The sequence below is a fragment of the Falco biarmicus genome, chromosome 3, assembly GCF_023638135.1.
Source record: "Falco biarmicus isolate bFalBia1 chromosome 3, bFalBia1.pri, whole genome shotgun sequence".
In the NCBI taxonomy this organism is placed as follows: Eukaryota; Metazoa; Chordata; class Aves; order Falconiformes; family Falconidae; genus Falco; species Falco biarmicus.
Genome location: NC_079290.1, coordinates 46,631,177 through 46,645,695, shown reverse-complemented (window position 1 = coordinate 46,645,695; position 14,519 = coordinate 46,631,177). Strand labels below are relative to the sequence as shown.

The following is a 14,519-nucleotide window of genomic DNA, read 5'->3' as shown; positions in this document are numbered from 1 at the left end:
GAGGGATTGCAGGATGAAAGCAACATGGCTGCAGTGACTAGCTGAGGACAGCTACGCTGTCTTTGTAATTGATGTATAGCTTATAAATGCAAATAAGTGGTCATTAAGAAATGAATAAACATTACATATCTTATTCATCCTTAACATCACCACCTCATGTAAAGATAATAACAACTTCCTTATCAAAAGAGTTGGTAATAGTGCTTGGAAGCTGAAAACAATGATGCTGTGGTGGGAGCCATATGCATTTATTCTTTAATAGGAAATCTTAAAAGTAAGACATTGCCACCCTCTTAAGTACTCCTTTTCAGTGGGTTCCTGGTATACTGTTGTAATAAACACATTGGATAATGACAGCATAGAGAACATGATGAGAAAATGAGCTGAAGAAGAGATTGTTGGCACTGCAGAGGCACTGGAAACCTTACCAACATTAAATGCATTTGTAGTACTGTGTCTTACATACAGCATGGACAATGTCTGCAGCATAAAGCCACTTAGAGGTTCATTGGTGAGCGCGTTGGTATTGCTATTGCTAAGTTTGCTTTGTACGCATTAGTATTTAGCAGATAAGATAGCTGTGAATACAGACCCTGAGACCTTGCACTGAACATCTTTAAGATGCGCAGCCACTGTGCAGGACTTGCTTCTTCAATGACCCCCTTTCTCCCAGCAGTGTTTCCCAGGAGCCATGTGACAGTGTACAAGAAGGTTGTGCTTTGATTTCAGTAGCTTCATTATGGAATTGTGCTCATGTCTTAAGATGGATGTTTTTAAAATGTAGTTTGTGTTGGATTGGAATACTGAAGATAAAGAGCTAATTTGAGGAAAATGCAATGGGGGAAAACAGTCGCATGCTTGAGATTCCAGGCATCCTTGCTGTGAAAAGTTTGTTTAATCAGCCAGTTTCTGTGTGGGTTTGCTGAGTTGCTTTAGTTTGTTTGTTCTCTGTCAGTTTCTAATAACACTGTTACTTATTTCCACTAAACAGAAAAATACATTTTTGTGATCTCTGTTGTTCCGTGTCTGCTAGGAATGCTGCTTCTGAGTTGTATTGCTACAAATATTTGTATGTTCTTTCCTGTGCTGTTGGCAGAAATACCGGGGAGAGCCAAAGAGCCTAATTCAAGATTGTTTTGTTTGCATATCTTCTATTTTCTTTTGACAAGATCATTGCATGGTTGTGCCTGAAAGTGATCTTCCATGAGCTGCAAGGAGCAGATCACATCATTATCAAACTGGCTAGTTCAGTTGATGCAATAAGAACCACAGGACTTTATGTGGGACCTTCAGTGATTTCTCTGCCTAGTACATGCTTTGTGGCATCAGAAAATCTCCTTTGATTAGACAGTTTCTGAATAGCAGTGTTTGTTATACGGGCCGCTCAGTTCTGTCCCAACATATCCTGTGTGTCCCTGCATGTCTGTGTCACCAGTACAGCGTATCTGGGGCTCCCATAGTGTATTCAATATTACAGTGTGCCAGCCAGGCTTGCACAGAATGGCACAGCCCATCAGCCCCCTGTTTAACCTCTACTGACAGTCAAACTCTGGCATCAGCAGCTCTTGTCCTTCTCAGCCCTTCCGTGAAGTGATTCCTAAATGCTGTACACAAAGAAGTCCTGCGCAGCACTGTCTGTTAACTAACAGCCTTACTGAATATGTTACAGGTGCCCTCTGCTAAAAAGGAGAGATCATGCTGGTTTTTTTTCCTAGGTAGTCCTTGTTCTGCCTTCTCATTTTTCTTGATTTCCTGAAGTAATCCTGTTTTGTGTGCTGTTGACAACTAAATCACTGAGAGATGCAAAATGCAGAAGAGCAGAGGAAGAGCCCTGTGCATACTGAGAAGCAAATATCCCAGTCTTTCAAAAATGGAAAAAAGGAGCGATAGAAAGAAATCAATGTATATGGTGATGAATTTTTAAGTGTACATTGTAATATTTGTTATCAAGTCTCCCATGTCTAGATCACTTGCTGCTGAGGATAGGGTGAGGCAAAGAGACATTGATTTTTGGTACCACTGAAACAGAGGTAGCAAGATGAGATCAGAGAATCATGTAGGTTGGAGGGCACCGCCAGAGGTCCACCTGGTCCAGCCTGCTGCCCACATCAGGTCCCATTGGCTCAGGTTGCTCAGGGCCATGCACAGGACAGTTTTGAGTCTCTCCAAGGTTGGAGGTCCAGCAGAAGCTCTGGTCTCCCGCTCTAGTGTGTCACCTCCCTGACAATAAAAAGACCTTTTTTCTTGTGTAGAGCTGGAATTTCACATGTTGCAGCCCTGGCTGATGCCTCCCCTCCCTCTCTGTGCACCTTTGAGGACAGTCTGTGTCCCCTCCCGTCGGGCAGTTGCAGACGGTGGGTAGGTCCCCCTGTAGCCCTCTCTTTTCAGGGCTGAGCAAATGCAGTGCCCTTACCCTCTTCTTCACTCCAGCCCCGCAACTCTCTCTGTTGGGTCAACATGGGTCTGGCGCTTTCTCCAGGCAGTGTGCCTACAGGATGAAATCTTTTTCCTGTGCTGCGTGCCAGATGTACTCCAGAGACTGGTTCCTTTTTTTTCCATATTAACTGGGCTTAAGCTCTCTCTTTTTCTCTACCTTTCCATACAACATGTCCAAAAAAGTAACATTTTCAGATAGTTGTATATAGTATGATGTCACACCAAAATTCTGTGTGGTATTACAAAAAAAAAAAAAAAAAAAGCGCAATTCTTATTTCTTAACTGAGGTATTTTTTCTCTCTCCATGTCCGCTCGTACAACTATTCCCATCCAGCAGGTCTTGATCTTGACTTTTTTTCTTGAAGAATTTACAACATGTTGTCCAGTATAAAATTAAATATTCTGCAGTCAAATGCAAACATCCAACCCCAAAAGGCGGATGCTACTCCAGATCCAGGATCCAGATGTTAATCATATTCTGTTAGTGACTGAAGTGGGAAAAAATAGCTCTTAAGCTGTGTCTTCTGCTGCTTCCCTATTTTTTTTTTTATTAGGTTGCCCCTGGTATTTCAAGAGCCTTTATACAGATACTGTATACTCTTGCAACAAGCACAAACACAGTTTAGCAGAACAGAGCAGAATTGGAGGCTGGCTTAGTACACAGAGCCTGGTTTTAACCTCTGCAAAGGCCCTTCTCTTTCTCAGCGGTGCTGAATGTGCTGTAAATACCCAACATTTTATACCTAGGGGAGAAAAAAAAGAAAATTTCAAGATAGAATTTCTGAATCTTAGCGAATCACATGTTGCAAGTACTGACCTGAAAGAAGGCATCAGTTTGTAATCTAAGAAATATAACCCAAGAAACAGGATCAGACCTATTATAAAGATCCAGGAAAATGAGCTGAGAACTATGGCACCTGATGAATTCTCATGTAATTTTTTAAGATCTCCATTACCTCCCAGCTGAAAATTCACACAGAGTTGTTCTCTGTGTATATATTCTAAAAGCATTATGGTTTTCAGAGTATATAATATGAAACAGTAGGTTTCAAACTTTTTTTTTTTTACATGCTGACCATTAAATGTTTTTTAACGTATGTATGAACTCTATGTGGCTAACTTAGTCTTCGGATAATACTTCTTCTTTTTACAAGTATTTTTGAGAATTCCTCTGAAATAATCCACAGACTCATCAAGTAACTATTGACTATAGTTAAAACAAATCGTATGTCAGGAGATTGACAGCTTGATTTTCTGTTGTTATTTCTCAGTGACTGAAGAAATTGCATCTGTCTCTCCCACCCTAAAATAGAGTAATACCAACACAATATTGATTCATTCTTGAAGAGCTGTTGCTCATAGCATGATGTTTATTTTGGAACTTGACATGAAGTGCATCCCTTTACAAGGCACATGAATAAAATACTAGAAACTTTGAGTTTGTGACCTAGTTAGGAGTTATGTGCATGATCTCTTCTCCTTGGCTGAACTGAGGAAACAACTAAAGCAGAGAGGGGGATATCTTTACATATGACAAACCTTTTTTTTAAAATTTGGTTTCTTTTAATGAAAGGGGCATTTATGAGTGTGTCTCTTTTGATTTTAGACTGAACATAAAACAGCTAGACCTCAGAAAACTTAATATGCACAGTGAAATTTAATTAGGTAACTGCATAAGAATCAAAGGGATGTTTTTTGTTGAGAGGAACCAAGAATCCCCTTTTGGTGCTAGAAGCACATACATAGCTGAGTCCTATTTTCATCTCCTCTTCACCAAGAGGTGTTAGTAACAGATGTGTGTGATCTTCTGCCAAGGTGGATGGGCCAGGGGTATTAGGAGGAATGGGCTGTATTCCTCACATCTTGTATGGTACCTTCTTCTTCATGTAGCAAAGGTGCACGAGGTCTAGTTTTTCAAAAGGTAGCCTTTAACTTTGTTTATTCCAGTTTGAATTGCTACTTCAGAGTAGCAGGTCTTCAGAGACACTAAGCACCTACTTCTTCATGATCACAGTTTGACTTACAGATGCTAAGTACTTCTTGAAAGTATGCACAAAGTCTCACAATTTAGGCTTAATTAACCATTTCCGTGAAAAATATGGGCCTAACTTTTCCAGTACATCAGTTCATCTATTTGTAGAAGTTATGCAAAGTGGTATCTGTTCATAAAAATGTTTTTATATCTTTATTGTATATGGTAACTGTTGGGAAAGGTAATATGCTTCAGATGTGCTCCAATTACACTGTTCCAACTTCATTTCAAAAATTGGTTTTCTTTTGTGGTAGATTAGGCAAAACTGACTACAGTTAGATGTGCTGAAACATCTGTTCATTGTTAACTCTCAGAATGAGAGGTGACCTGTAATTTTTTGTTAATCATAATTATTGTGAGACTTTTTTTAAAAAAAACAAACACCAAACAAACAAAACCAAAAAAACCCATCACAGCTATGCAAGTGCAGAAATGGAGGATTCCATCAGGAAAACGCCAAGTACACTTTTTGAGTGAGATAAGAAAGTGGCACATTCAGATGTGAGTATTTCACATAAACCATCAAATCTCTGAAGTCACTTTTTGCTGGCAGTACCAAAGCCAGCAAAGTTTCACCATGATTCATGCAGGCAAAGGTCAATGACGACTTAATTCCCTTAAAAATTTCCACTTAGATTTTGTGGCTTTGTAACTGTCTTGGGTTTTTTTTTTTTGTTTGTTTGTTTCCCCTCTATTATGGTAATGTTTTCCAAAAAGCGGTGAGACGAATACAAAGAAAGATGGTTGAGAGGTGTTTAACACAGTTTCCAGTTTCTGTTTTCAATCACGGGAAACATGTTGTAAGTAAGCTGTTATCTGTCATGCAACTTGTGGTTCCAACCACCTGCTGTATTTATTCCATTCACTGTGTGCTCCTCAGCGGAGCATGGGCTGTGGCTTTGAGCTCCCTCTCCATTCATTTACAGGTCGGGCAGCTCGGGCACACAGCATTCCTCTCTGTGTGCCTGCACGTGTTAGTGTGTAGTATCCTGATTAAGGTTTGTTGTCATCCAGACAGTTCAAATAAAGTTGCATGTGTGGTTTTCACTTTTCCTGTTGTGGTATTTCTATGGTTTTAATGTTCAGGGTCAAGACTTCACTGAATCTGGATAAAGGCAAAAAGCAGAACAGCTCTGGAAAGTATATTTAGGTATAAATATTTTAGCTTTCCCTAAGGAAAAGATGCAAAATGCTTTCAGTTGGCATGATGTTGCCTTTTTGAAATTTGTTTTATAATAATTTCATTCCGTTATTCTTTTGTTTCAGTTTCCATCAGCAAGGGGAAACAGGCTTTGTTTTAATTATTCTTCATTAAGATTCAGATCTTTGTCTAAACTGAGATAAGCTTCGGCAGTTCTCAGGTTATGGGTATCTAAAGGAAAAGCCAGGTTCTGGCTCAGGAAGCAAACTCCCTCGTTTCCAACAAGTAAAAATGGGAAGAATTGGGTACACTGCCTGGATTTTCACCACGGTGCCTGTAGGCATACCCCAGGCAGAGGGCTCACCATGCTCTTCTGTTAAGAGATGCTGAAGAAGATGTGTCCTTGGGAATGCCTTTGAGAATTCATTATGAGATACATCCCTCTGCTAATAGTATCCAGGACCAGAAGTCTCTTTCATTCTGCAGATGTATCTCAAATAAGACATCTGATTGTTAGGTTGGCCTCTTTCTCCCTTTTGAAATCCTCATTGGGATCTTGCTTGCGTGGCAGACACATTGGTCATTCCTTCCATTGAGATTTTGAAATTTCAAGTGTGTTGAACCAGTCACCATACTCTGTGATGTGGGCCCCCATGGTGTTTTTTCTCATAGTGTAGTGCTTTTTATTGTAGGGGTGCTGAACTGATAAGCAGCCAACTAAAGGGACCACAGGTGGGGCAAAGCAGAGTTTTCTGGCCCGACTGACTGGAAATGGACATGACCTCTGAAGAACTGGGTACCTTTAGAGATAAGGCTTACCCACAGAAAAGAAGTAGTGATGCTAACCAGAAAGAGAAGGAAATCTTTATTTTCATATGTTACTCTTGCATTTCCATGACTCTTAGTCCTAAAGCTCTCAAGACCATTATGAAGATACATGTTACTTCATAAGTCTTCTAATCATGGTGTGTTACTAGAATGCCCTGGCACTACACATCTAAGGAGACCTTTGGTCCTGCCAGCACTCAGCCTGGGTGTGAACGTCCTCAAGTCAGTCAGTCTTGAAAAGGAGCATCACTCCTTCCTGAACAGTATGCCTATCCTTTTGCTTGTGAAATGATAAAAAAAATACATATCTAGAAATAGTCAAAATGTTTAGAATTTATTTAGCTACAAATTTTAATTTTAAGATCCCCAGATCTCCTCATAGTGGTCGTTGAAGTTTTTCACTTGACCTTCACCAGCAGATGAGAGAGACTCTTGAAATTAAGATAACAAGCAATTACAGTATGCCAGCTGCCTGGCCATTGTGGAGTGTTTTTCTAGGCATTGCAGAAGGATGTTTTTTGAGAGAAATTTGAATAAGGCTGTGGGAATTTATAGAGAAAAAAGCTATAGAGAAATAGCTTTCAGAGGAGAATGTGATAGTTCACACCCATGTAATTGGTTGACTTGAAAAATACTGAACAAATTAGTACTTTTTATAGTCTGAGTCTAGTCTAGAGTTTCTTATCTTTGTTTGGGTGCTTCATGTGTAGGTGTTAGGCATTTTCTGCCCTTGCAACAAGGTTAAATCATCCAGCTGAAGCTTAGGAGGTAAACTGGCTTGTGTATGGGGCTCAGTTTCATGTTTTTTTGTGATTTTGAGAAATCTGACATCAGTTTTGTTTGTGCTGTTTTAGATCTGAGATGTTTTAAAGTCTTTTTTCTTTTTTCTTTCTTTTTTTCTGTTATTTTTTTCATTTTTTTTTTAAACAGGAATTGGAAATACAAAAATAGCTGCTTTAATGATTCACAGTGAGACCAGAATTCAACTATACCCCATGCACTCATCTAGTGAAAGCCAGCAACAGATCAGTTCCTTGTGCAGATCTCAGCTACCATGTCTTTGGCACTGTGTCAGTATGCCTGTTATTGATTATTAAGTGAAGTACTGTGGGACCACTTACTGTTCTAGAAGAAAGTACTGCAGAGACCAGTCTTTCCTGCTGAGGTGGTATGAATCTGCTAGCACTGGCCTTGTTAAGTTACTTAAATGGGAAAAAAATATCTAAGAAAGTGGCAATGGGAAATAAATGGAGTGGTGACGGTGCATGGCTGACAGTGCATCTGTGGCAGCTGTGCTGATGGGGGTGCTCCACTGTACCCTGCTGCAGGGATCAGCTCTGTGCATTACCAGAAAGAATCACTGAGCTTTCGATAGCCGTACCTGCTAGCAAATGTTTTCAAACTCTACTGTGTGTCCAATGTAAAACAGTGTGGCAACATGACTAGCTGTATTTTCATCTGAATCGTACATCTGCAAGAGAAATGAAATTCTGGACTTCCAGGTCCAGGAACAAAACCAAGAAAGAATTAAAAAGCACCAAAGAATTGTTGGTATTAGTAGTCAGCCATAAGTTCTGTTGTCTTCTTGGAGGCCAGCATTTAATAGTGGCTTAGTCACAGGTAGGTGGGCTCTTCCAAGTCAAGGCTGGCCGCATATTATACTACAAATTCCCCAGAAGGTGTGGGACAAGCAGAGCCTGTTTCTGTATAATCTCCCTTCTACCTCCTGGAGAAGACAGACGCACATTACTTAGTGTGGCCTTTCTGGGCTGCTCTGCATTGTGGCTGGGCCATACACACGGATGGGCGTGGGAACCAAAAATTTGTGACAGGGATCTGGCGTGGTGCATACAGAAAGGATGAGGTTTTCTAAAAACATTAGAATTATACCTGTGTGAGTAATTAGAACTTGAGAAGTATCCATATGACACCTCTTACACAAAAACAGTATAATTAATTGGGAAAGGAGAATTTGATGCCTTTAGTTGTCCTCCTAAGTCCTTAATCGTGTTTTCCACTGAAATTTATTCTATATTCTGCATTTTCTCAACTGTTTCATGTAGTTGCATATTTATGTTTTAAAATATTCACTGTAGTGTACCTGATCCCTCTCAGCTGTGTTAAGGCTGTTGTGTTGATTAAGAAGTGTGTCTGAAATGTGTCACTAAAGGACACTATGTTGGACTGACAAAGTGCTACTGGAGACTTGTTACCAGAACAGTTCATCCACTTAAAACAGTGCAATCAATGTATGGTTCTGCCTTGGGCTGTTCGTCTTGCACCTGCAAAATCCAATGCTGCCTGCCTGAGGATTTGCTCTTCTGCTGGTGGAGGCACCTGAGTCCTCACAGATAGTTGTTTGCAGTGGTGCTTCGTGGCTGGTCCCATCTATGTATGAGATGCATAGACTGGTGAATATGGTGCTGTCATGTTGAAGAACTGACATAGTACTTGGTCTGACTCCATATCACTTTATCAGCCTTATCCATTAACGGTTTTGTCACTGCACTTTTCTTTTGCAGATGCTAAATGGGTTTGTTAGTGTTTCGTTCCGTAGCATGAACATTGAAACAAGTCATGTGCTTAAAAGCTCCGCAGAACGTTAATCTGTTTGGGTTTTGATTTTGTCTTCCTTGGTCATTGCTGTCCAGGGTCCATACCCAAGCTAAGTGAAGCCCTTGTGGTGTGTCCTTCCCTAGTGATTTCACAGTTCAGTGCATACCTTCTTGAGAAACCCCTGAGACCTGGAGCCAGTATGTTTATTGTGGAACCAGAGGATTATGGCAACCCGCTATATGAGAGCTACTCCAGTATTAATACTTGCACTGTTTATTACTATGACCTCTTTCTAGTGCTTAGAAGATATAATAGGCTATATATTTTTTTAAATAGTATACACTGCTGTTCACTGAACAAGAACATATTCCACTATATAGTTCACACTGACAGTCATATTGTAAATGTGTTGATCCCTGTTGCTGTTTGAAATAACAATCTAAGATAAGCATTATATGTTTTGAGAAGATGATAGAAACTTTTCTAGTCTTGCCAAAATTTTAAAGGGCTTTATTTTTGTGCATAGCTACTACTTCATGAATAGTTTTTGAGTCCATTTGAATTACGAGTATTGGAGTAAACCACACATACGTGAGGTTTTATGTCGATATACTTGTATCTATAAAAAAATAAAAGTGTTCATATGTTGATATGGGAAGAAGGAAACTTTTTGGTTCATGTCCTCACATGGTGTCTCTGTTTTGGAGCTCTCTTAGAAAATGTGCTGTTGAGTCTTCCTCAGCTTGGCATTTCTACCCTTCTGTTGGGTGTCATCAGCCTCACAGCAGGGTTAGGAAAACTGCTTCTTCCCTTCCTGCAACGGTGCCTTCCTGCACGTAAAAATGTGTGGAGGAGGGCTGCGTCCCACAGCAGAGCTGGTTTCCTCATAAATGAATGCACTGATTTATTTTTCCCTTAACTATTGTGTATACAAAGACTTCATTATAGGAATATAATCTCCAAATTTTTAAATTATGTGCTTTTCTGTCAGCCTATTTTATTGTAAAGATATTTACAAATATTTTTTTAGCAGGTGACATGAAATACAAAGGTTTGGATTTTTTTCTCCATGGAGTTTAATAACTGGTTTAAATCCACAAAAAGTACCTAATAATTTTGGAAAGAAAAAGGAGAAGGTATTGCATGTGAAATGAAAGATGTATTGACTGGCTAGATGGGAGTAGTGTTTTGTAAATACACTATTGCCATAGTTTAAAAAAGCACTGCCTAAAATAGGTGCTTTAGAAAAGGGGAAGAGGCTAATTAAAAATAGCAAAATTCATACCTTTTTAGTAATTTTGTGCCACTAGTTGAACATTATAGTTCTTCCATGAGTAATCACTTCAAATAGGTGTTGAAAAGTAAGTAGTTCATAATGGATGTATAAAAATTCAGTGTGGTTTTTTGATGCAGTTGTCATTAGTTTGGAAAATATCCTGTCGGCTCTCTAGTTGCCAGCAGGGAGGTGTCGGGGGGGGGGGGGGGGGGGGGGGGGGTGTAAGTACATGAACTTGTTGCTCTCTGACCTTAATTCTGAATATGGAAGGTCACTTAAAAACAGGTTATCGCTGTAGATTCCATATTTTCAGGTCAAAATCAGCTAGCAGTTACCATGAAGTAACACTGATGTTTACATGTTGATACTTTTCCTCAGTTACTTGCAAAGTAGCTGACACTGTTTCCACGCCCTGCTAAAGCTGTAGCATGGAAATAGAGTGGTTTTGTTTTTACCGTGTTTTCTCTCTTCTTAATCTGGAAATAGCCAAAACCAAACCAAAAGGGATTGTTTATTTATAACTAGAACAATTTTGTGTTGTCCTTCATTAGTGAATTAAAAATTTAATTTTTAATTTTGGCCCTGTAACATTGATCCACAGCATGGCTGCATCACGACTCTCACCTCGGATACTGCAGCATATGTGAGCTTGTTGTTCTGAGGCTTCCAAAATGACTTCTTAATTAGTTATTACACAGCTCATAGCTTTTCTAGTGCACAGCCATGTTGATTTCATCACTTATCTCTCCTTTCATGTGAAATAGTCCTGGTTGCTCTTGTGGCTGCCATGCGTTTCTTTCCCTCCCTTCTCTTGTCATGGACCAGCCTTGGCATCTGGTTTCCATGACCTCCAGCATTACAGCAGCAGTGACGTGTACCCACCTGCTGCACTAATACTTTGCTGGTTTGGGGTTTTTTAATGCCTTTTTTCATATTTTGTTTTCTTTTTTTTTTTTCAGAATCCCCTGGAGCATTACATCCCTCCGTTCAGAGTGCAGACAAGAGTTTGACATTGCGCTTTTACAGGTACCTTTTTGAATTAAAATGCACATTTTTTTCCTAGGGTTTGATTAAAAGGAGGACAATTCCAGAAGGACTTTACCATGTCCTTTTCTACTGTCCTGGGAGGTATGTTCTAGTAATGAATTTCTCTTCCTTGACCTTTAGTAATTGATTGGGTTGACAGGTTGATTAGTTGCAAATACATACTTCAGTACTGTAAGAAAGGCTGAGGCTTCCTTTTGCTGGCTTCAGTCATGCAGCAATGTATATGTCAACATGGCAGAATCCTTCTTGGAAATAGTCCAGTAGTTCCAGGCTTTTCCCCATCCTTTATTCCCAACCTGTACTTTGATTACAGTCTTCCCGTTCAGTAGGTTGCATTAGCTTTTTATAACGGAGACCTACAGTTCAAGCAAGCACTTCTAGCCTTAGTCCTCCAGAACTTTTTGCTATTTATCTGGTTATTACTAATGGGTTGAAAAACAAGATAAATCTTAAACATCTCTGAGTCCATCCAGAGCACTCTGAGCCTGATTTCAAGGTGTGAGCAGGAGATGAGCATTAAAGTTTATAATCTTTTATTCATCATTAAAAAGCTCCTAAACAAAAGGGGGAAATCCAGTGTCAGGAATAACAGAAGGAATGTCATCTATTGAGTAGTTTCATCCTTGATGAGTACAAGGAAACTGGGCAAAACCGACAGGAGGGGACAGGAGCACTACGTGCAGCACTTTGTACCAATGGTTGCATGATTCTTGAAAGACTAGTAGAGCACTTCTGGTATTTCACTGTAGCAAAGAAAAAATCAGTAATCAATGTCTGATGTATCAAATCATTAACGCGCTTCACTAATATTAAGTTTTAATTCCACTCAGTAGAAGGCATTTCATATTAATCTGTTTCCAATCACCATATTTGGCTCCAGAACATAAGTTTGCATCATGTGGGGTCTTAAATTAGCAATTATCGCTGCTGTTTTATTTCAAGACAAAAATGTTAAGTCTGAGAGTACACATGGCTAATTTAAGGGTATAAATCTGTTCCCAGAATGCAGAATTCATCTCAGAAGCCATTTCTGTCAGCTGAGGAAATCAGGAACTTGAAATTCCAGATACAATGTAGTATGAAATTAAAGGCAGCAAAATTGTCTTGGCTGTGCCAAGGACTGAGACTGGGAACATTCAGAGCCTTGTAAGTGATCTGTGTTAGTTTTTGCTACAAGTTAACCCACACCAATTTCACAGTCATATTTCATATTTTTACTTTCCTGATGTCATGCTGTATGGGATTTATTTCTGCCATTTTAGAAAGTGGGTTCAATAGTTGGTGTTCATACAGATGCTCCAGGAGGTCTATAGTTTTGGAGATATATTGCTCGTTTTGCAAACAGAAAAATTGGATCCATGATTTAAGATGAAAGCAGCATTCAGTCCTGGCTGTGGTGACACAGCCAGCCGTCCCTCGTTATTAGCTTTTAGAGAATGTCTTGAAACCAGTCCAGATCAGCGAAGAGTTGGTGCTAGTCAGTGAGGGGCATCTCCTTCACTGGAGGAACTGGGATCCCCAGCAGTGCCAGGGACAGTGTGATGGCAAGGCAGCTGACAGGAGACATTACCATTACGCAGCAGGCGTGGGCAGATGAAAACACAGACACCCTGTGTCCTCACTTGCAGCTTGGCACCTTGGCTGCTGCATCCCGTTATTTGTCTGGCTTAGGCAGCTTGACCCTGTGACATTCAAGTTCAGTTTCTCTAGATCCACCTGCTTTAAAAGTTTGCTGATACTTATCTCTGAAGAAATAACAATTTAGTGGGGTAAGGCAATAGCTATACGCTTGGGATGCCTGTATGCAGTGTCTGGGTTTGGAAGAATTTTTTTGCTGCTTTGGGCAACTGCACGCATACCTGTATTTTATTCCCTGTTTGCAGGAGAGGGGGGACCTCTTAATGTGGCTGTGTATCACACCTGAGAGGAGACCAGATACGTAGCAATGGTGTGGTGGTCTGATACTATAAGGCGGGGCAGGAATAGAGAAATAATTTAAGCAATTTTTCTAAGCAGTAGCCTAAGGCACTTGTGAGGACAGGGTTGAGAGCATCCCTAGTTCAAGACTCCCCAGGTACAAGGCTGTTGTGTGTCTCAGCATGCAGACAGCACATGAAAGAGAGCTGAAGCAATGCCAAAAGGAAGAACTGGATTTACTGAGGAGTCTACAGCAAAACTGGGAACTCATTTGATTGAATGACCGGTATTTCTGGTTGACTGGATTTCCACCACTGGTCTGTTTTTTTCTTGACAAAGTGCAGGGCTCCAAAGCTGGTATCCTTCTGTGATCTCTTCCTGCCAGCCACCCTGGTGCCAGCTGCTCCACCTCCAACCTGCTAGGCTCAGTGGACAGTCTGCCCCAGCCATGGAGGCTGCAGGAGAGAGGAGAGGACCTGTCTCTCGCCTGCAACCCAGAAGTGCCCTGGGTTGGAGGGAGCTTTGCTTCACGAGGAGCTTCACTGGGCAATACCCTTCTCCACTGCACCCTTAGGCCAGCTCTATTCCCTCTGTGGGATGTAGGAGCTGTGAAGGGAGATGATGAGGAAGAGCACTTGAAGTGTCTCGTCCTTTTTCCTCGAATCCCTCTCTGTCCTTGTAATCTAGTTTTGCTACCCAACCCAGTGTTTGGTGTCCCCTTCTCTATTCCAAACACCTTTTCCTCTCTGCAATTTTCTTGGCAATTGCGTTTCTTCTCTACCTCTCTGTGTCTTCCCATTTCTCACTCTCCTTGTGTATGTCCCCACACTCCCAATTCCAGGTTTGGGTTTGTTTTGTGTTTTTTTTTCTTGGAGCTGGAATGCCTCAACCCTCCCTGCACTGCCTTCCTCTCCGCTTCATTAAATGCACTGGTTGTGACTCGATACAACTTTTTTCTTTAAAATGGTGAGGTTTTTATGGTTTCTTAAAAGTTGCAGTCAGAAAGAATTTCATCCATCATCGTAACTCCATCAGGGTCCTCAGGTATGTGAAAACCATTCAGTGCACGGAGTCTGGATGGTCTGACTTCTTAAAAGTGGCTTTCCAAGAACATTACTTTAGTGTAGAGTCATTACATTAAACATCAGTAATACGAACACACTTTGAGTATCAAGCCTGGATATTAAACAGAAGTTTGGATGCTCATTAACAAGTAACTGGATACTCATCTTCAGTTAAATGGGTTGCGAACACTTTGAGAAGATCTGTAGTTTTAATATGTGGAC

General features: G+C 40.5%; 1 protein-coding gene across 11 annotated transcripts in view; it reads left to right on the top strand.

The window, feature by feature from the left end:
* The window catches only part of FAM110B (family with sequence similarity 110 member B), a 116,086-nt gene that overhangs the window by 87,257 nt on the left and 14,310 nt on the right, over positions 1 to 14,519 (top strand). For all 11 annotated transcript variants that reach the window (XM_056331170.1, XM_056331162.1, XM_056331168.1 and 8 more), the window contains one exon: positions 11,229 to 11,295. The gene's annotated coding sequence lies outside the window, so the exon portion shown is untranslated. The remainder of the gene's footprint in view (positions 1 to 11,228; positions 11,296 to 14,519) is intronic.